Source organism: Bos indicus, chromosome 27, assembly GCF_029378745.1.
Source record: "Bos indicus isolate NIAB-ARS_2022 breed Sahiwal x Tharparkar chromosome 27, NIAB-ARS_B.indTharparkar_mat_pri_1.0, whole genome shotgun sequence".
NCBI classification, from domain to species: Eukaryota; Metazoa; Chordata; class Mammalia; order Artiodactyla; family Bovidae; genus Bos; species Bos indicus.
Genome location: NC_091786.1, coordinates 24,530,202 through 24,553,423, shown reverse-complemented (window position 1 = coordinate 24,553,423; position 23,222 = coordinate 24,530,202). Strand labels below are relative to the sequence as shown.

Genomic DNA, 23,222 nt, shown 5'->3' with positions numbered 1-23,222 from the left:
CCACTCCAGTGTTCTTGCCTGGAGAATCCCAGGGACGGGGGAGCCTGGTGGGCTCCCGTCTATAGGGTCGCACAGAGTCAGACATGACTGAAGTGACTTAGCAGCAGTACCAGCATGCTAAGTTGCCATGAGCAGCCTGCCCTAGTTACCATTATATTTCAGAATGAATGCTTCAGTTGAAATGGCAAAAGATAATCCCTTAATATCAAATCAAATTAAAAATACAGAGGACTTCCCTGGTGGGGGAATTCCAGTTCCCTGGAACTCAGGAGTTCCAATGCAGGGGGTGAGGGTTTGATTCTTATTCAGAACCCACATGCCATATGGCATGGCTAAAAATCAATCAATCAATAAATAGCTTGGATAACTAAATACCAGAGATGATTAAAGGTTAAAAAAAAAACTTTCAAAGTGAATTTTTATTCAAAATCACCAAAACTCAGAAAGAAATGAAATCTCCATCAATTGATGAGTGGGTCATCAAATGTGGTATATCCATATAATGGAATACTATTCAGCAATAAAAAAAGAACATATCACTATATGGAGCAACATGGATGAATATCAAAAGCATTATGCTAGATGAAAGAAGCCAGATTCAAAATGTGACATCTTTTATGGTGGTGGTGGTTTAGTTGTTAAGTTGTGTCTAACTCTTGTGACCCCATGGACTGTAGCCCACCAGGCTCCTCTGTCCATGAGATTCTCCAGGCAAGAATACTGGAGTGGGTTGCCATTTCCTTCTCCAGGGGATCTTCCTGACACAGGAATCAAACCCAGGTCTCCTGTATTGCAGGCAGATTCTTTACCAACTGAGCTATGAGGGAACCCCCACTTTATAAGTTTAAAATAATTTTCTGGAAAAGGCAACATGATAGGGACAGAAATTAGACCAGTGATTGCCAGGGGATAGAGATGACAGATGTCAAAAAAGATGTCCTTTTCATTATAGGGGACTGGAATGCAAAAGTAGGAAGTCAAGAAACACCTGGGGTAACAGGGAAATTTGGCCTTGGAATATGGAATGAAGCAGGGCAAAGGCTAATAGAGTTTTGCCAAGAGAAAGCACTGGTCATAGCAAACACCCTCTTCCAATAGCACAAGAGAAGACTCCAGACATGGACATCACCAGATGGTCAACACCGAAATCAGATTGATTATATTCTTTGCAGTCAAAGATGGAGAAGCTCTATACAGTCAGCAAAAACAATACCGGGAGCTGACTGTGGCTCAGATCATGAACTCCTTATTGCCAAATTCAGACTGAATTTGAAGAAAGTAGGGAAAACCACTAGACCATTCAGGTATGACCTAAATCAAATCCCTTATGATTATGCAGTATAAGTGAGAAATAGATTTAAGGGACAAGATCTGATAGATAGAGTGCCTGATGAACTATGGACGGAGGTTCGTGACACTGTACAGGAGACAGGGATCAAGACCATCCCCATGAAAAAGAAATGCAGAAAAGGAAAATGGCTGTCTGGGGAGGCCTTACAAATAGCTGTGAAAAGAAGAGAAGCGAAAAGCAAAGGAGAAAAGAAAAGATATAAACATCTGAATGCAGAGTTCCAAAGAATAGCAAGGAGAGATAAGAAAGCCTTCCTTAGTGATCAGTGCAAAGAAATAGAGGCAAACAACAGAATGGGAAAGACTAGAGATCTCTTCAAGAAAATTAGAGATACCAAGGGGACATTTCATGCAAAGATAGGCTCGATAAAGGGCAGAAATGGTATGGACCTAACAGAAGCAGAAGATATCAAGAAGAGGTGGCAAGAATGCACAGAAGAACTGTACAAAAAAGATGTTCATGACCCAGATAATCACGATGGTGTGACCACTCACCTAGAGCCAGACATCCTGGAATGTGAAGTCAAATGGGCCTTAGAAAGCATCACTACAAACAAAACCAGTGGAGGTGACGGAATTCCAATTGAGCTATTTCAAATCCTGAAAGATGATGCTGTGAAAGTGCTTTACTCAATATGCCAGCAAATCTGGAAAACTCAGCAGTGGCCACAGGACTGGAAAAGGTCAGTTTTCATTCCAATCCCAAAGAAAGGCAATGCCAAAGAATGCTCAAACTACTGCACAATTGCCCTCATCTTACACGCTAGTAAAGTAATGCTCAAAATTCTCCAAGCCACACTTCAGCAATACGTGAACTGTGAACTTCCTGATGTTCAAGCTGGTTTTAGAAAAGGCAGAGGAACCAGAGATCAAATTGCCAACATCCGCTGGATCATGGAAAAAGCAAGAGAGTTCCAGAAAAACATCTATTTCTGCTTTATTGACTATGCCAAAGCCTTTGACTGTGTGGATCACAATAAACTGTGGGAAATTCTGGAAGAGATGGGAATACCAGACGACCTGACCTGCCTCTTGAGAAACCTATATGCAGATCAGGAAGCAACAGTTAGAACTGGACATGGAACAACAGACTGGGTCCAAATAGGAAAAGGAGTACGTCAAGGCTGTATGTTGTCACCCTGCTTATTTAACTTACATGCAGAGTACATCATGAGAAACGCTGGGCTGGTAGAAGCACAAGCTGGAATCAAGATTGCCAGGAGAAATATCAATAACCTCAGATATGCAGATGACACCACCCTTATGGCAGAAAGTGAAGAGGAACTAAAAAGCCTCTTGATGAAAGTGAAAGAGGAGAGTGAAAAAGTTGGCTTAAAGCTTAACATTCAGAAAACGAAGATCATGGCACCTGGTCCCATCACTTCATAGGAAATAGATGGGGCAACAGTGGTAACAGTGCCAGACTTTATTTCTGGGGGCTCCAAAATCACTGCAGATGGTGATTGCAGCCATGAAATTAGAAGGCGCTTACCCCTTGGAAGGAAAGTTATGACCAACCTAGATAGCATATTCAAAAGCAGAGACGTTACTTTGCCAACAAAGTCCATCTAGTCAAGGCTATGGTTTTTCCAGTGGTCATGTATGGATGTGAGAGTTGGACTGTGAAGAAAGCTGAGCACCAAAGAATTGATGCCTTTGAACTGTGGTGTTGGAGAAGACTCTTGAGAGTCCCTTGGACTGCAAGGAGATCCAAGCAGTCCATTCTAAAGGAGATCAGTCCTGGGTGTTCATTGGAAGGACTGATGCTAAAGCTGAAACTCCAATACTTTGGCCACCTCATGTGAAGAGTTGACTCATTGGAAAAGAGTCTGATATGCTGGGAGGGATTGGGGGCAGGAGGAAAAGGGGACGACAGAGGATGAGATGGCTGAATGGCATCACCAACTCAATGGACATGAGTTTGGGTGAACTCTGGGAGCTGGTGATGGACAGGGAGGCCTGGCGTGCTGCAATTCATGTGATCGCAAAGAGTCAGACATCACTGAGTGACTGAACTGAACTGAACTGAACTGAGAGATGACAGAATGGTCACAAAGGGGCATGAGGGAAATTTTGGGAGTGATAGAACTATTATATCTTGAAATGTTAAGAAAATCCCTCAAAGGAAGAGTATTTACACACAATACTTACAATACTGTATCATATTTATCGATATTTCTAGGCTACATAGTGCTTCCCTGGTGGCTCAGACAGTAAAGCATCTGCCTGCAATGCAGGAGACCCAGGTTCAATTCCTGGGTCAAGAAGATCCCCTGGAGAAGGAAATGGCAACCTATTCCAGTACTCTTGCCTGGAAAATTTCCATGGACTGAGGAGCCTGGTAGCCTACAGTCCATGAGGGTTGCAAGAGTCAGACATGACTGAGTGACTTCACTTTCTTTTCTTCATTTCACTGGGCTACATGGTTCATCTACAAGTTTTTTCAAATTGTTGCAAATCTCCAAAAATTTTTCCAATATATTTATGGAAAAAAGTTCACATAAAAGTGGACCAGTGCTGTTTAAACCTGTACATTCAAGGGCCAACTGTATATTCCTCACAATGGCTGAAACTTCCCACGTCCACACTGTGCTAGGTGCTTTCCAAGTATTGTTTCATTTTCTGTTAAAAACAGCTCTATGAGGAAGGTACCATTAGCACTCTCATTTTTCAGATAAGGCTAGAGACATAATTATTTGGTACTCCAAGTCACTGTCAATTAACATGGAAAAGCAACCAAACATTATTTTTCAAACTTTTGAAGGTTTTAGAATGCCTGAAATCCTGGTGTACTTATAGTCAAAATTCAACCAAGGTTGGCTGAATTCACAAATGCAGGACACATGAATACAGAAGGCTGACAGTAGTACTGGGTTTTACATAGAAGACTTGAGCATCTATGGATTTTCGTATCTGTGGGGGTCCTGGAACCAATCCCCCATGAATAGTGAAGGGGGAATGTGCTGAGTTATGTCCCAGTTGTGAAGGAGGGAACAAAATTTGTACCGCCTTGTGAAAGACAGTTGTTTTCAAGATGGACCTACTAAAACAAAACCATCCAGATTGATATTGGACAAACCTTCCCCCTTTCCATTCTTCCCCTCCCAAAAGCTTGCATAAAAGCTTTTCATCTGTACAGATGAAACCAAAATCTTACTTGTTTTCTAGGTGCTGTATCTCTTGAAAGGCTTAAGTAAATTGGAAACCATCATAGATTAAAAGAAGGCTGGATTTGCAATTGATTTGTGTCTCTCTAGTTTCATGTAATGCAGGCATCTCTTTCATTATAACTCGATTAATCATCTGAACACAAGTCCTTAAATCTGACAAGTGTTAAGAGTGTGCTCACCAGTTACAAAGCAGTTCCTTCCATTTTTAAATGTAGAGAGCCTCCGTATAAGTTAACCTCACTAGTCATAGCTTTCATATAAGCAAAGCCCCACTTCCACATCACCTCCCAACTCGTATAGATAAAAATAGAATCCTATTGCTCCTTCTCTGCATCACATCCTCTTTTCTGGGTGATACAGCTTCCAGTCTTTTAAGCTGTTTATCAACAGTGTCCAGGCTCTTGGCTCTGCTAGAATTTAGCTCTGCCCAGCATGCCACCACCCGAAGTTGCAATGAGGCTAAGATTGTACTGACTTTTTTTGGTAACACATCACCTTGTTATGTGTTACCATAACACATAACAAGGCTTCCCTTCAGCTTGTAATGATAGAAATTACATAAGGAAAAGATGAGGTCCCCGGCTCAGAAAAGTGGTGATGAGACCTGGGTATGCATGGAGGGTTTGACCAGGGCAGAGAACTCAGACTGCATCAGCACCATGAAGATCAGTCCTGTTGCTTGTGACAGGACAAGCTTGTGAGACTGTATCAGATCAGATCAGATCAGATCAGTCTAGTATATAGTATATAGAATCCAGAAGGCCAGTGAGTTAATTCAAAATAAGTAACAACCGCTTCTAGGATCCAGATATGGCTCAGACTCAACACAACTTACTTCCCTTTCACCCAAAAATACCATAATATTTTTAGTCAAACACCTGCATGAAGTCTGTAGATGCTGCAAGTTCTTCATCTGCCAGCATGATAATCCACTGAATCCTCTGAATTCCGTTTCCACTTCTCCATATTGAGACAACCAGTGTCCATGGTTATCATAGGTGCCCTTGTGTGTATAGATGTAACAAAAGTGATCCAGGTGGAGAATAAACTAGGTAAGAGGACAGACAGACTAAATTTTTTTTTGACAAACATTGACAGGGAAACCATCAAAGACTCTAAAATATGGTTTATGGTTCTTCTTAGATGCAAAGCTTATTCATACAGGTTAAGAGAGGGTACAAAGCAAGTGTAAATCAGGGTATCTGGGTTTTAATCTCTCACTGTTGAGGCAAGAGCAAGAGAGAAAACTCTAAAATAATTAAGAACAATGAAGGAGCATGAAAGGGGAACAATAGGAATGGTATAGGAGTTGCAAGTAGACTGGATTAAGAGAGAAAGGGCATGGTGGGGGGAGTGGGGGAATGACCTAAAAATTAACCTGGAGAATGAATAGAATGTAGATAGTGGGGATGGGGTGAGAAAGAGCTTTATAGGTAGAACTGATTAGAAAAGAAAATATGGAAGGAAAAATTCATTGGAAGGGTAAACACATTCTGTCAATGATGACAGATTTAAGGGAGTGTGTCTAAGATAAATTTGTGTACTGAATCTTAGGGGGAGATAGATATTTAAGGAAAACTTCCAAGAGTAGTGAAAGAATATGAATAGCTTCCCTGAAGCCCAAAGGGGACCTAGGGTCACGCTTTGGAGACAGAAAATGACGGCATTTGGAGAAAGTAAAATAAAATTTTACTTCGCAAAGTAGTTGGAAACTGTACAGAATTTGCTAACCTTGAAGGATACAGACTGTGTGTGTGTGTGGTGTGTGTGTGTGTGTGTGTATTCAAAAATGTGAATATAAATGCACAGTCTATACGCACATTATAGGTTATTAAGAGGAACTAGGGATATGTCTGTATTCTGAACAAGGGGTTAGCATCACAAATGGCAATAATGCCTCTTCTTAAAACTGTATCTTTTCTAGGGTAAAGGAGGTTACTCCCCACCAACATAACTGACATGATCCAACGTACCCAGTCTTGAGTCATATCTTAGACTGGGGATTCCATGACACACAGATAACATTTCTGAATAGAACCATATTCTGATAACCTAGTACCCGAAAGACTGTCTCCTCCTCCTTAAAAGGTGTTCAGTTTCCTTTGAAGTAGTTTGTATTCTAGTAAGAACTGACCTCGTTTTCTCTCAACTATTTTATAAATCCACTATACTTTCTGATCTGTACATTTCTAGATATTCCTCCAGCACTTGGAAATACTTATATGATGGAATTTGGGATAAGTGTGAGAAGATCCTTCTGTTTTAGTGTAACTTTGGTTAAAAATAAGTGCACTATTAACATGCTGTTTTTAGAGACAATTTATTTTTGTATGTAGTATCACATCAGAATATCTCAACTTTAGTTATTAGCTTGCTCTTTCTACACCACAGTGAGCCTGGGAGCTGTTGCTATGTATTACAAACAACAAGTTTCGATGTCATTCCTGAGTCTCTATACCCAGTGGGGCGGGGGGGGGGGGAAGATTCAACTTTTTTAAACATTTGTTTTATAAAATGAGGGTTTTTTTTTTTTTTGTGAGGAAGAGATAGATAACTCTTATCAACATTTTGTTTAAAAAATATTTAAATTCAGACTTCCCTGACAGTCCAGTGGTTAAGATGCCACGCTTCCACTGCAGGGACATGGGTTCAGCCCCTGGTTGGGAAACTGAGACCCCAAGTGTAGCACAGCACGGCCGAAAAATAAATAATAAACAGAATAGAATAGCTGGCATAGCATTCAAAAAAATATTTAAATTCCATTACAACCACAAAGCACAATTTTTATCATGACTCCTTTCTTCTAACAGAGAAACAGAAATAAACAACTTGGGGCCCTTGATTTTGTATTTAACGGGAAACGCATCCAAATTTTTTATAAAAGTATAAACGAAAAAGTGTGCGTGTGGGTGACAGGGGAGGGCAGTGAGGCAGACATTGGCCTGAAGAGCAGTGTCTGGTCGCCGTGGCTTCGGGAAAGGGAAATGCCGAAAAGGTTTTGAGGAGAAGCATATTTGCCTTCTACCAAGACTAGCCAAAAGGAGGTTTGCTGCCAAAAATAAAAGGACAAAGAGGGTGGGGATGGATGTGGGAGGGGTGTTCAGAATGGAGGGGATACATGCATACCTATGGATGTGTATATAATAACTGGCATAACATTTTAAAAAATACTTAAATTCCATTAGAACCATAAAGCACAACTTTTATCATGATTCCTTTCTTCTAACAGAGAAACAGAAATAAACATAGGACATGTATACCTGTGACCGATTCACACTGATATATGGCAGAAACCATCCCAAAATAAAGTAATTATCCTCCAATTAAAAAAATAAAAGGACAAGGCATCACCTACACTCAAGACGCTAATATTGGCCAGGTGATTAACTTGCTGTCTGCTCCAGTGCAAAGAAAACTGTTTCTTTGCCATGTATTATGTTTCCTTTCTGAACCTACAGGCTCAACACAATACGCAGAAGCGGTTAACGAAATGAAACACAGCAGAAACCTCCACCCTGGCTGCTTTTGGCGCTTCGAGGATATTGGAAGTAATGAGTCAGAACTGTGATGAACTATCTCAGGGGTTCGTGCCTCCACGGCTTGCCCTGCATTTGGCACCGATAACCAAGCACCGGCTGGAATAACCATTATGATAATACAGCAGGGACGTCTAGCTTCTCTTCTAGTGAGTGCCCTGACAGAGGGCTGGAATATTCAACTGGTGAGCACTCTGATGTGGATTTTAACGGCTCTTTAAATGATTAAGTTGGACATGCTCCAAAGTAGAAAAGTCACAGATAAAATTTATGATTTTTTTTTTCTTTTCTCTTATCCTCTTTTTCTTTTTTCTATCTCTGTGTGTCTTTATTGCTTCTCTCTCTTTCCTTCCTTCCATCCTTATTTACCTTACCTTTCCTTCTTTGCTTTCTTTTCCTTTTTATTATTAAAGAGGTACTGTGAAGATCATTCATAATAGTGAAATTAAGATACAGAAGGGACCTCAGCAATTATTTCTTCAAATCCTTCCATTTGTGGTATAGGCAAGAGACCTGGAATAAAAAGGTCTGGATTTTAGTCTGAGTCTTCGTGGCTCAGACAGTAAAGAATCTTCCTGCAGTGTGGGAGACCAGGGTTCTATCCCTGGGTTGGGAAGATCTGGAGAAGGGAATGGCTATCCACTCCAGTACTCTTGCCTGGAAAACCACGGGACAGAGGAGCCTGATGGGCTCCAGTCCACGGGGTTGCATAGAGCTGGACATGACTGAGCAACTTTCACTTCACTTTACCACCTACCAGGTGTTATTTCCTGGGTAAATACACAACCTTCTTGAAGTTCAGTTTTCTCATCTGTAAACTAGGACTGCTAGCTGGGGCCAAGACGGAGCTCCACCGCCCCTCAGTCTGCGGCTCTTTGTGTTAACTCCATGATCACCTTGGATCCTTCCTATTTGCCTCCATAATCCCCACCCACGTGGCTTCCTCACAGACCCCTAAACCATCTCTCCCTTGCATTGTCTGTGTTCCCTCCATACCCATCCCTGAGACACCAGAGGATGGCAACTGATGCCAGAAAAGGCACTGGAGGAACTTACTCTGCTAAGTTCACACCAGCAAATCTCCTGCTCCTCCAAGAGTATGAAATTAAACCACAACAGAACAGACATCCTTTCCCACATCCTGCTTCTGTCTCATGTCCCACCTCCCACATCCACATTTATCTTTGCAAACTCAGCAACGTTGTCAATTCAAAAGGAAGACTTGTTTTACTTCCTAGATGATAGCATTTTCCTGCACTGGGAACTTACAAAGCATGGTCCCTTTGGAGTACCTGTCACAATATAAGTACATGATCCTGTTTCGCTCTGTCATCACCTCCCCTCCTCCCCTCCATTTATACTGTCTGATTCAGAAAGTCAGGAAGCAGGTCTGTTTGGCTCAGTGCTACATCATCAAGGCCTTGCTTAGAGTTTAGCATAGGGGGTGTCCTCAAACAAAGTGCCAAATGGATAAATGAATGGATGTAGCTTCTGATGGACCTCCCAGGTGGCGCTAGTGGTAAAGAACCTGCCTGCCAATGTCGGAGACATAAGAGACGCAGGTTCGATCCCTGGGTTGGAAAGATCCTCTGGAGAAGGGCATGGCAACCCACTCCAGTATCCTTGCCTGGAGAAACCCATGGACAGAGAAGTCTGGTGGGCTATGGTCCATAGGGTTGCAAAGAGTTGGATACAACTGAAGTGACTTCACACACACACACGTACATGCTCTAATATTACCCATCAGTTACTGAGAGTGTATGCCAGGTGCTATAGGTTGATTGTTTGGGTCCCCCCAAAATTCATGTATTAAAACCTAACCCACAAAGTGATAGTACTAGGAGATGGGGGCTTTGAGGGGATGATGAGGTCATGAAAGTGGAGCCCTCATGAGCAGGAATTATTGCCTTTATAAACAGAACCCCGGAGAGCTCCTTTACCCCTTCCACCATGTGAGGCTACAGCAAAGAGACAGCCTTCTATGACCCAGGAAGTGGGCTCTCACCAGACCATGGATCTGCTGGTTTCTTGCTCATGGATTTCCCAGTCTTCAGAACAGTGAGAAATATTTACAAGTCACTGGTCTATGGTACTTTGTGATAGCAACCTGAATGGACTGAGACACCAGGTTCTCAACTAGGCATTTCACATAACTTAGCTTATTTAATTTTCAAAACAACCTTTTGGGGAAGATATCACTAATTGTGTTTTACAGACAAGGAAATTGAAGCCAAGAAGGGACATCTAACTCAGCTTCCACAGTCAGGGAAGGTTTTCCAAAAGTGACGATGATGACACCTCACTTAATTCCTTCCAGGTCCTGCTAAAATCAGTTTTAAGTGGATGACCTTATTGGGTGACTGAGCATTTTAATAGGGAGAGACAGATAGATAGATTGACAGATGAGTGATATCTTACATATATGATCACACTATCGGTATTTATCAAGGCTTGATTAGCTATGAAAAATGTCAACAAATATGAGAAATAACCATCTGGAATAGATCTGGGCTAAGCTGGTTGACCCGGAGAAGGCAATGGCACCCCACTCCAGTATTCTTGCCTGGAAGATTCCATGGACAGCGGAGCCTGGTGGGCTTCAGTCCATGGGGTCGCTGAGGGTTGGACACGACTGAGTGACTTCACTTTCACTTTTCACTTTCATGCATTGGAGAAGGAAATGGCAACCCACTCCAGTGTTCTTGCCTGGAGAATCCCAGGGACGGGGGAGCCTGGTGGGCTTCTGTCTATGGGGTCGCACAGAGTCGGACACGACTGAAGCAACTTAGCAGCAGCAGCAGGAACCTGGTTGACCATATAAGGCATGGGGATTTTTTTCTTTTGCTTCTCCTCACTCCCCAAAGTATAGCTCTTTGGACACCAAGGACTGTCCACTCTGGCTCTCTTAAGATAACTGATTGCAACCTGTCAAGCACAGGTTTAGCTGAATTTCAGCCTGGAAGATGTGGAATCTCTTTATTATCTCCTCTGTCATACAAGAGCATTGTAATGCCTGTTCTTTAATTGAATTACGAACAAAGCAACACTATGCCCTGATATGAAAAGTCACATTTATTTTCATTCTGGACGCTTGCTCTGCGGGATCACGCCAGTGAATGCTGCTGTCATCCCCACTCAGACTTAGTCAGCTGAGTTGGAAGAGATTTTGTGTTTGTTTTATTTATTTATTTTTTTAAAGAAAAGAGATTAGTGAATACATGTCTGTTTGAAAGCAAATTCCTTTTTGAGCAAAACACCAGCTTGGAGCCCTGGTAATGAGTCCTCTCTCTCTCGTCATCTGGTGAGCCCTGACCTATGGGTGAGAATATGAGATAATAAAAGGTTTATTTAAAGGAGAATCAGAGATAAAACTCTACAATTCCCTCATCTCACAAATGCACAGTTTTCTTTTCCTTTTATGCTCTTGTGTTACATCTTTTTGGAAGCTGTTTTCTCATTCAAACCACCCCTACTGGGCAGGCATGTCTGGGAGAGCTGCAGGTGTCCCCTGGCCACGGCTCACAAAGCCCACTTGTAATCAGCGCCATCACGTGTCTCCTGACCCCCTTCCTACCCTGCTCTCTCCACATCTCTCCCAGCCAACCACCACTGCTACTTCTAAAAGGGGAAAAAAACCAACGGCCAATCAAAAGAGTTATTATCTTAAAGATTCCTTAACAAGGCCTGGGGCTTTCTAGAAAACTAGCTCAAGCTTTTGCTCTGCTGTCTCTCCTAGCCATGGGGTCCCCCTTCCCTCAGTCACTAGTCACTGCAAAGCTTGTTGACTCTGCTACATTCTGTGGTCCCTGGGCACTCCACCAGTGTCCCTCCAGGAGCCTCACGGCCACCACTCTTATATGCCAGCCCCAGTCAGGAATGTAAATCCACACGCAGATCATCCTGACTCCACAAAGTGAAGCACCGGTGACTCTGTGTGTGATGCCAACTGGTAGATTTAATACCAAGGATCCCGAAGACAAATAAGTCGTTGTTGTTGTTGGTTTTTGTTTTTTGTTTTTTTTCCCTCCAGTCTTCTATACTTGATTATTAACTGGTCTGCCTAGGCAAGTCTTTCCCCCACTACTTGATGCAAAATGAGAAAGTTCATTCTGTGACATTATGACCTGGGAAGAAGTAATTTACTAGTAAGAGTCAGTGTTTGTAGAAGGTGCAGGGTTGGCATAGACAGATACTCTGTGTCAATTACGTACTCTGGACCTGAAATAGAAGGAGGCTGCACGCAACCTGAAGGCCCTAGATGGGAAGGTTTATTTTGCTCCCCCACATGACCGCACCCCACCCCATGCAGAAATCAAGCAACATCTGTCTCTTGACTCAGTGCTTGCACTCAGAAACCTGAAAGGAGGAAGCAGGTTAGTTGCGTTTTTTTTTTCTTTTTTTTTTTCAGTTTCACCATGTGGTATACCAAGGAGAGAAATAAGGCCTCCCCTCAGAGTCCCTTGTATTGTATCAAAAAGGATTTTACTCCTGCGAAGTGCCAAAGCTGGTTATTGGTAAAATGTTCTGTGCCCCCAAAATTGTCCTGAGATCCTTTTGTGATATATTTCCTATGAGAATCTAAGAAAAATGAAAAAAAAAAAAAGGAAAAGGGACAAGGGATAAGTCCACCTCACTTCAGGGGTGAATATGCAAAGGAAACACTTTTTCAACAGGTTTAGATGGCAAATGTCATGTTCTTTTTAAATAAATGGAAAAAACCCTCCCCACCTTTTCTTCCCCCTATCATTGAAAAGTACTCAGGAAAACTTAATTTAGAGCACTGGCTTACCTTGTAAGTAAAAACCTCTAAGATATGGTCCATGGGATGACATCCTTATGGTTGGGTTTTGGCAACTGGTCTCAGAGGTAACGTTCCACAGAAAGCTTTCTGTAAAAGTTAACAAGACAGAGGTCGGACACTCAGAAGCCTACTGACCTAGTAAAACCGAAACCGAAGCTGCCTTGGGGAAGACAAGGGGAAAGTCGCAGTGATGGGGCTATTGAACCACGGTAAAGCACGCGATGTTTTCTCAACCCTGATTTATCTGGCAGCAAACAGCCTGGAGTTTCTGTGATGTTATAGAATTATGGATCCATCTATCTCCTTATGGGAGTTTAAAAACCGATGGCCTTTTGAATGACTAAGCTCATTGACCTAAAGATACATGAGATTTCTCAGACCTGCTGCATCTTTCAGACACTGGCAGGTCTCTCAGAGAGACACAGGTGATCTCTCTCTATGTGTGATAAAATATATATAACATAAAATGGACTGTTTTAACTTTTCTCCAGTGTGCAATTCTGTGGCATTAAGCACATTCACATTGCTGTACAACCACCACCACCGTCCGTCTCCAGAACTTCTTCATCTTCCCAAACTGAAACTGTACCCATTAAACAATAATTCCCCACTGCCCCTTCCCAAAGGCCCTGGCAACCACCATTCTCCTTTCTGTCCCTAGGAATCTGACTACTCTAGGTACCTCGTGTAGGTGAAATCATACAGCAATTGTCCTTTATTGACTGGCTTACTTTACTTGGCATAATACCCTTGAGGCAGCATGTATCAGAATTTCTTTCCCTTTAAACACTAAATATTATTTCATCTTTCTCTTTTTATAAACAGCTTTACTGAGCATAATTTACTGAGCATAAATTTCAACCATTTTTAGCATGCGATTCAGTATTTTTTAGTAAATTTATCAAGTTGTCCAATCATTATCACAATCCGGTTTTAGAATATTTTCATCATCTCAGTAAGATCACCTCCCTGCCTGTGTACAGTTCATCGTCACTCTAAATCTTTTTCCACTTTCCACCATAGGCAACCACTACTTTCTGTCTCTGAAAAGTTGACTTCTCTGGACATTTCATATATCTGGAATCATACATTTCGTCTTCTGTGTCTGGTTTCTTTCACTTAGCACTTTGCGTAATGTTTCTGAAGTCCGTCCGTGTTGCTGTATGTATCGGTATTTCGCTTTTTTATTACTGAATAGTATTCCATTGTATGGAAATGTCACCTATTGTTTATCCATTGACCTGCTAATGGATATTTGGGTTGTTTCCACCTTTTAACTATTACGAATAATGTTGTATGAGTAGTGGTGTGCAAGCTGTTGTGTGGTCATACCTTCATTTCTCTTGGGTAGATATCTGGAAATGGATTTGCTGGGCCTTATGACAAATTTACAGTTAACATTTTAAGAAATTGTCTACTGTCTTCCAAAGTGGATGTGCCATTAGGAGGTTTTCTTTCGGGTAACTAAACAGATCTTTCCAATGGGTTTGTTTTTATTTTGTGACCCTTCCCAATGTAAAATATTCTGCTGCTTTTCAACTCTGACCCCAGCTCAGTCAGAAAGTCAAGCAGTGGGTAGGATGAATTAATTCTTCAAATAGTTCTCATTTTCACATCCTTAACTCACAGCTGAGTTCACATTAAAACTGAACAACCTTTAAAGCGCAGAAGAAGTGTTGTAAAACATTCTATGAGACCTCTGGCGAGTTATGTTGGTAATTTAGGGTCTCAGGGTCCCACTTGTCAGAGAAGATGAGACCAAGGTGACTTCTAATGTCCATGAATGGCATCTATGGACCCACAACAATCCTTTGTTGGCTTTGAGATACTTAGTTTACACTGCCTGGGTGTGGAGGTGAAGAGTTTCTCAACCATGCCTATGCAAACTCAGGGAACTGGGACTTTCCCCTAAATGTGGACCCTAAAATTGGAGAAACAGGGAGCAACAGATGAAAGAATGACCCTTTCTCTTCCTAATGCGAGCTGAATGAAGCGACACTGCTACTGCTGCTGCAAAGTCGCTTCAGTCGTGTCCGACTCTGTGCGACCCCATAGACAGAAGCCCACCAGGCTCCTCTGTCCATGGGATTTTCCAGGCAAGAGTACTGGAGTGGGGTGCCATTGCCTTCTCTGTGAAGCGACACTATAACCTTCTTATTCTAGTGAACTGCCTGGCATAACATGCATGGTGGACATTAATTAACATACCTCTGAGGTCATGTTTCTTTTGAGTTGATTTTTAAAAATCTTGATCATCTGTCTGGAAGTGGTAGCATATATTACTCATTGGAACATGTTTATTTTAGGAACTGTATTAATTTCCTAGGCTGCTCTAATAAAGTACAGTCATTCTTAGCGGGGCTGAGTTCCAGGAGTGCCCCACATACTCAAACCCATGGATGCTCAAGTCCCTTATAAAATGATATAGTTCAACAAACACATTTGGCCCTCTGTATCCCTAGGTTTCACATCCTTGGATTTAACCAAACTGCGGATAGAAAGTCTTGGAAACAGAAGGCTGGCTGTACCAAAAACTGGGTAGCTTAAAACAACAGAAATTTATCATCTCACAGTGCTGGAGGCTGTAAGCCCCAAATCAGGCATTGCAGGGAACATGCTCTCTCTGACAGCTCCAGGGAAGGATCTTTCCTCCTGTCTTCCAACTCCTGGCATGCACTGGCAATCCTTGGCCTTCCTTGACTAGTAAATACATCACTTGACTTACATGGCCTTTCTCGCATTGTGTCTTCACACTGTCTTCCCTCTGTGCATCTGTCTTTTGATCCAAATTTCCCCTTTTTATAAGGACACCAGTCATCTTGGGTGGTGGTGGTTGTTCAGTCGTGCAGTCGTGTCCGACTCTTTTGCAACCCCATGGACTGCAGTTGCACCAACCAGGCTTCCCTGTCCTTCACCATCTCCCAGGGCTTGCTCAAACTGATGTCCATTGAGTCAGTGATGCTATCAGGACCCACCCTAATGACTTCATTTAAATTTGGTCACGTCTGTAAAGATCCTACTTCCAAATAAGGTCACATCTGAAGTCCTGGGGGTTAAGATTTCAACATATCTTTTAGGAGAGTGGGCAGTATGGGAACAAGTTCAACTCATAACAGTAACAATTGGGGAAAAATGAGATTTACAATAAGGTATCTGTCACTGAATGCACATCTAACTGTAATTATATTATAAAAGGGGGGAAAACTGTTTTCCTTCTTCAACACCTGATGTCTGAGTTCTATAGCACTTGAGCACAGAGAAACATAACAATCCTGAGCCCTTGACTCTCAGTCCCATGTGGGTTGAGATTCTGACATCTGCAGTCATTTTAAACAACTGTCTTCAGTCTGGGGAGAGAGAGGATCTATTCAGTGCTTGGGATAAAATATTGTAAATTATTTAATATGGTTTATCCTGAGCAGTGCTTCTTAGGACTAAAGGCAGGGAAGAATGGGATGTAGGGAATGGTTTTTTAAAAAGTTGGGACACAAGGATGTGATTCCATAATCACAGGATGGGGATTAACCCATCAGATTACTTGAATTTCCACACCTTCGAGAAGGAAGAGAGAATTTCAGGTTGGCAATTGAAAGACCTGATTATCACTCAGGAGGAAAGAGAGGCAGGTGTGGGGCCGTGTTCCCTTGCCAGAGTGAACTTTAACTGGCTTGCAGAGAGTATCATCTTCTAGCAGAGGGACAGAGAGAATCCAGAGGGGCTCCTCACAGCAGATTTTCAAAAGACCTTTTTCCCTTCTCTCCTTACACTCGCAGTCCCCTCCATGAGGGCTTGGGGACTCCAGCTGCCTCCCAGGCAGACCCAGCACAGCCCATGGCTTGCAGGAATTTCATCCTGTCTCACCGGCCATCACCCTTCTCCCCCTTCTAAATTCGCCTTTTCCCTCCCTGCACCCCTGTCAAGCCTTTCTTTCCCACTCCATCTGTGCTCCCATTTGCTTTACTTCTTCCATGGGGTCTGCTGTAAACCTCTGTTGTTAGAAGAAAAGTAACGAGGAGTTTAAGCTGGTCTCAAATACGCAATGCAATGCTCCACATGTAATACCCCACCGTGTGGAATTAGCAGAAACCTGGAATTCTCTTGATAATGCTTCCCCCTTCCCTCTAAGAGAGCCCTTTTCACATGGCTCTGGGTTACACACGGTCTGGAAGAGAGTTCCTCTGTTTCATGGCCTCCCCTAGACCACCATGTTTCCAACCTTTCCCGTCTTTGTCTCGTCTTTGCTCCTTCCTCGCCACGCCCCTCCAAGTTCTTTCATTTCTCCTGTGGCTCCAGACACTACTCTACCAGGAGAACTTCATTCACCAGATGGCTATCCCACGCTTCAGACTCCAGAGACCACAAATGAAGTCCTCTGACTTCCTTGTTTGTACTAATGACACCAACCTTCTACCAGTCTCTTGAGGCAGAAGTTTTGTTGGTTTTCTTTGATTTTCCTCCTCTCCCTCAGCCACAGCACTAATCAGGAAGCATCCAGGCCCCACATCTCCCTCTCGATTTCTTTCCAAAGCATCCATCCAACATCCACACTTTCCATTCCTCCTGCCACATCCCTTATCAAGTCCTGACCTCCCACCTGGACCAGGGTTAGACACTCTAAGCCTGTCTCCTTGTCTCAAATTTCTTCTTCCACTTTCTGATCCACTTGAGATATAAGATCCAGATAGAGCTAATGAAAAATTAACTTGGAGAGCGTCATTCAGCTGTTCAGAAATGTCAATCCTCTCCCACTGGTTTACTTGAAAAGCAAGTCTTTCCTGTCCAGTGCCCCACGCCATCTCCAGGCTTGTCTCCAATAATTATGTTCCAGTCAGATTGGATAAGAAATCTCTCAAAGTCTTCTGCCTCGCCCACGTCCATTCCTTGGCAGATGCTGTTCTCTTGGTCCGGAAAGTCCCCACTGTTCACAAATTGGAATCCTTATCCTGCAAAGCCTCTTCCTCCCTGAAGCCACTCTGTGTTTTTGTCTTTTCTTCCTTTGAATTCTCACTGCCCCTAGCTTATCTTCCTCTCACAGAGCTTACATTTGCCTCTCTTTCATCTTTCTTTTTTACCCTACATGCCCTCATCCTGTGCTACATAAGGAGAAGACACTCAGTAAATGTTTCTATTATTTGAGGTCACTTCTGCGGTTGGGGAGATACAGGTTTGGATTACTTTGGTCTAATCTTGACACTAACCCCTCCAGTACCCCTGCTAGCATTATTTTCTCTGTATAACTTAATGATGTGCACTTCCTCATCTTACCTTTTCACCTTCCTAATTCCAAATTACTTCACCTTATCCACCCCAAAGCACACCACCTGCCCCAGCCTTTGTCCTAATTTCCCCAAATTTAACTGCTCTCTTATGCAGACTGGTGCTCCAGGATGAAAGCCCTGAAGGGAATCGCTCTTCTTTGAGGTCTGATGTGTATCAGGGAAGCCAAAGCCTGCAGTTAAAAATGTCGTGAAAATGAACTGATAAGTAGCTAGGAGCAAAATGCTGAGTATACACAAATTCCACCGCAGTGCAGAGCGCAGTTTGGAAGTTCAAGGAAGAATTGTTTATTAAAATGCATGAGCTTCCATAGCTTCACCGAGGAGGAGATAACATACTTAACAGTTACTGGTGGAGCACTGCATAAGAGAATGGGTATTTTGTGTGGATCTAAGCAACTCTTGAAGTATTTTTTTAAATTCTTTTCATTAGGCTAGAAGAAGCCAGCTTTAAGGTCATGTCACTGGCATTAAAAGATGCACATTACACGTCAGCAACTACAGCATTTACTTCATGTGAGCACAGCAAGAGCCTTGAAAACACAGTTTATTTTGCAGAGAGACTGAATTAATCCTTCAATTGCTGTCCCATGCCACAGAACTGCCAATTTTGCCATACTATATAGCCTTTGCAGTGAAGTGAAAGTCGCTCAGTCATGTCCAACTCTTTGCAACCCCATGGACTATACAGTCCATGGAATTTTCCAGGTCAGAATACTGGAGTGGGTAGCCGTTTCCTTCTCCAGGGGATCTTCCCAACCCAGAGATCAAACCCAGGTTTCCCACATTGCAGGCAAATTCTCTGCCAGCTAAGCCATAAGGGAAGCCCAAGAATATGGGAGTGGGTAGCCTATCCCTTCTCCAACGGATCTTCCTGGTCCAGGAATCAAACTGGGGTCTCCTGCATTGCAGGCGGATTCTTTACCAACTGAGCTATCAGGGAAAACTTTACTTCTTATAATTACGTATTTTAACCTGTTAATATACTAGAGACAATTAAGTAAAGAGAAGGGAAAAAGTGGGAACAAGAGGTCCTCCTGTGTGCTCCCTTCTTGGGGTGGGTGTCCTCAATGGGGCTTTACAGAGGAAGAATGTAAAACCTTTACATTACAGAGGAAATATCCAACCTGAATCGTGGGGACTAGGAACTTCTCAAACACAGGGGTTTTCCCTCTTCCATTTTAATGGAATGGAAGCTTCCTAGATGGCACAGTGGTAAAGAATCCACCTGCCAATGCAGGAGATTCAAGAGATGCGAGTTCGATCACTGGGTGAGGAAGGTCCCCTGGAGTAGAAAATGGCAACCCACTTCAGTATTCTTGTCTAGGAAATCCCATGGACTGAGGAGCCTGGTGGGCTGTAGTCCAGGGGGTTACAGAGTCAGACATGACTGAGCACACACACGCACACCTTCTAACAGAACTGCAAGCACCTTCTGATGTCATTTTTATATTTCTCCAGCAACGACCACTTTGTCCCCATCTGCTTTTCACCACCTTCCCCTCCTGGTTTCTCTGTAAACGAGTGGTATTGACCCTTCAATTTTGCTGGCTGCTGATGGAGCCTAAACTGAGTTTTCCATGTTGGTTCAAATGGTTTCCCATCATTTTGAGAAGAAAGAAAAACAGAGCTGGATGACCAGTACTAGGGGAGGGTAGTATGGCAGAGTGGAACTGCCCATCGGAGGAGCCAGACTGCCCTTGGTTCCAATCCCAGGACCAAGGCATGTCAGCCCATGGGTCCTGGCAAATCATGTGGCCCTGTGCACCTTAGTCCTCTCTGTGAAATGGGGATGATGTCCCTCTCATGGGGTTGCTTGGCATAGGGTAGGTATTTGACAAATGTTGGTTATACTTCACTAAACCTTAACCCCCCAGTTCTATTCATACTCAGGAGAAATTAGTGACATTGGAGCAAAGGAAGGTTTTGTTTATTTTTTAATATCCCTGCTAACATTCTCCATTTCTTACACAGAAGCCAAATCTCAAATACATGTCTTCTCCCCACCCTCACCCCACCTGCCCTGCCATGTCAATGCCAGATCACTAGGTAAGCCCAGGAATCTCAAGGAGAACCAGCCTCCTCATCTGGGCTGGGTGGAGGCTCACAAGCGAATCCTGATGGGCTCCCTGGAGGAGGAGGACCTGCTGGAGTTACTGGACTCACTGCCTCTCTGGGGAGGAGGAAGGAGCACCCAGAAAGCCACAGGTGTTCTTCGAGGTCTTTTCTTCCTATTCCATTCCCCAATTTCTCCCTACCAGGCAGGCCCAAGGTGGTGACCTGGACGCCGGTTCCCTGAAGAAACACCCAGGTCAAGGTTCAAGCCTGTTGCAGGCGGCAGGAGGAAGGGAGAGGACTGACTGTGTCATAGGCTGTCATACTCTCTGTTAAAGGATTTCTAGCTCTAGGACTATCTCGAACTCATTCTATCCCGGTGAATGAGTCACTTAACCGGAAACGGTGTAAACACAGGTGTTAATACTGGCCTAAGAAGCCCTGGCTCTCCGAGCTTGGAGGAAGACCAGCTCTTCCTACAACAACCCTTGCCTTCCACTTCCAGAAAACTGAAGTTCAAGGGGTTACACCAGGTGCCTGAGGCCTCAGTCGAGGGACTGAGGACTCCCAGTCAGGCTGGGTGGTGCGTCAGCCTCCTTCTACCCGCAACAAGTCATTGACAATTTCGGGGCCCACGCAACTTTCGGGACGCGTCTGGGTTCCTGATTTCATCATTCCCCTGCGCACCCCCAGATCTGGGGCTGTACCCTCCACCGCCTCTCCCTCGTCCTCTCCGGGTCTCGCAGAGCAGGCTGGACGAAGGGATGCAGGACACCTACATACCTACGCGCACGTTATGGGAAAGGGAAGGCTGCAGACACCGAAACTCGTCCCTGCAGAGCCCCGCGGGGCCATCCTTGGAGAAGGGTGCAAAGGGGCGCTCGCTCCCGGGTCGGACGGCGCCAAGTCTCGGGCTGGGGGCGGAGCCTCCGTCGGGAGCCGGAGGGAGGGGCGGGGCGGGGATCGCCAGGAGGCGTCGGGGGCCGGGGAGCGAGCCCGCCGGCTGGGGGCGCGGGGCGGCGGCCCGGACCGCGGAGGTGCGGCGGGGCCCGGCGGGCGGCGCCACCGGAGGCGGGAGGGGGCGGAGCCGCGCTCGCAGCTGCCACCCGGCCGCCGGGCCCGGGCAGAAGACGCCGCCCGCGGCTGGGCACGCACCGCGCGCACACTCTCCAAACAATGCTCCGAGGCGCCCAGCAGGGCGCCTGGCGGCTCGGAGACCCGCGGCGAGGCCGGGGGAGCGCGGCCCCGAGGTGAGCCCGCGGCGCCTTCTCCCAAGTCGGCCTCTTTTTTTGTCTGGCAAACGTGGCCGCAGAGGGGAGCTCCGGGGGAGCGCGGCGATTGTGGAGCAGGCGACCCCCGTCGGCGTCCCCCGGGGGTGACAGGCGGTCGCTGGAGGAGGGTGGAACGTTCGGACCGCGTGCGCCCCGGGTCGCGCCCGAGGTGGAAGCGCTGAGCCCGCGCTGGGGGGTGGAGGGGTGGGGGGAAAGGACCGGGGAGCCAGAGGTATGTTTTCGATTCATTCGAGAATCGCGCTCTTTCGGAAGGGGAAACTTTCCTCGAGTTCCGGCAGCGGAACCGACTGCTCTGGTCTCACTGGTCTGGCTGCTGGACTTGGGGCAGGAGACCGGAGCGCTTTGGGGATTGCTATTGTGGAGACTGCCGTTCCGCGGCTGCAGGATTGTCACAGGAACAGAGAGGGAGAGACCGCTCGGCGGCTCGGATCGGGACCCCGGGCGTGATGCTTTGGGACGCCAGGTTAGTAGCTGCCTCTTAGGCAGCCCGCAGTTGGATGCCAGCCTGGGGGTCTCCAGGGGGAACTAGACGATACCTTCTTCCTGAGCGGTGGCGGAGCCCTCTGAAAGGCTACCGTGGGCACGTTGTTAACCTTTGCCTGTGTTGCCTCCTCCCCCGCCACAGACACACAAAATAGAATCACTCACACACACACACACACACACACACACACACACACACACACACACACAGAAAATAGAATCTGTCCACTTTCCAGTCCTCAGTGAGAACGCGAGGAGGCAGGGCCGGCTGACTGTGTATTTCTCTCAGGTGAAGCTCAGCCAGCGAGCACATGGCTTTGCAGAGCCCACAGCAAAGCCCAAAGGTCTAGGAGGGAGGAGTTTTGCAGGGCATCCAGCCCAGAGTCAGGTTTGGAAGGCGCTATTGATCACTGGCCTGAAAAACCCCTTCCCCTTTTGAGCCGGAAATTTGACAGGAAGCACTGGGGAATTCTGCGGTTATTTCGCTATCTTGGGGTCTTGTGGAATGCGGGTATCTTCCTTACTGGTTTAGATTGTAGTGGGTCTAACCCACAAAAACCACATTCCTGCTGCTGAGATTAGATTACATAGCGCTGGAGAAGGAAAAAAGAAAATAAAAAGTTGGGTGAGTAGCATGGTGCGTGTGGGTGGTGGGGGGAGGCAGGAGGTAAGGCCGTTACTTACTCCTTTGTGCCTGGGCAACCCCTGTCAATGGAGTGTTGAAATCCAGACAAAGTTCCATAAATATACCTCTTTTGCATTCATTTAATTGTAACTAAATGTATTTAATTGTAAAAAATAGATAAATTTTTTTTAGATGACTGTTTTCTGGAATTCTCTCACTTCAGGGTAAGGCATGAGCAACTTTCAGTGCAAGTGTGAAGGGCATTTGGAGCCCAGAGATTTGATTTTGTGGATCTGGTCACCATTGTTTGGATTCTTTTTCCTGTGATGTGGGGGTGTATCTGACAGCTTTGGTCTTGCACGTTTTAGCCACAACTTTGGTGCAGAAGTTTGCAGAGGCAAAGATATTTTATCATGACTTGGATCAGAAAGAATGCTGAGATCTTTTTCTAATCTTACACTGCTGCCTCCCACTGAAATGGGGGAATTTGCATAATTCTGAGGGCTGCCTGCCCTTGGAGGTAAGGAATGTGGGCTGGGAAGGTGCCATTCCCAGGCGGTGGAGAGCTGGCACCGCGAGGCAGGCAACGCTCATGCTTGGTGAGCGCCACTTGAGTTTTTCCACTGTCTTTTGA

At 44.8% G+C, this 23,222-nt stretch overlaps 1 protein-coding gene and 1 long non-coding RNA gene across 4 annotated transcripts in view; one reads left to right on the top strand and one right to left on the bottom strand.

Annotated features, from left to right (window-relative positions):
* LOC109553382 (uncharacterized) overlaps positions 1 to 21,120 on the bottom strand; it is a 53,899-nt gene extending 32,779 nt beyond the window's left edge. Inside the window, exons 1-2 of the long non-coding RNA XR_011564412.1 lie at positions 20,972 to 21,120; positions 12,846 to 12,944 (exon numbers count right to left, since the gene is read on the bottom strand). This is a non-coding gene — a long non-coding RNA (uncharacterized lncRNA). The remainder of the gene's footprint in view (positions 1 to 12,845; positions 12,945 to 20,971) is intronic.
* The window catches only part of PRAG1 (PEAK1 related, kinase-activating pseudokinase 1), a 71,348-nt gene that overhangs the window by 3,021 nt on the left and 45,105 nt on the right, over positions 1 to 23,222 (top strand). Inside the window, exon 2 of one of the 3 annotated variants that reach the window (XM_070781312.1) lies at positions 7,750 to 8,241. The gene's annotated coding sequence lies outside the window, so the exon portion shown is untranslated. Of the gene's footprint in view, positions 1 to 7,749; positions 8,242 to 21,282; positions 21,439 to 21,685; positions 21,944 to 23,222 lie in introns of those variants that run through there. The other 2 variants (XM_019953493.2, XM_070781311.1) reach the window with 2 other exon arrangements.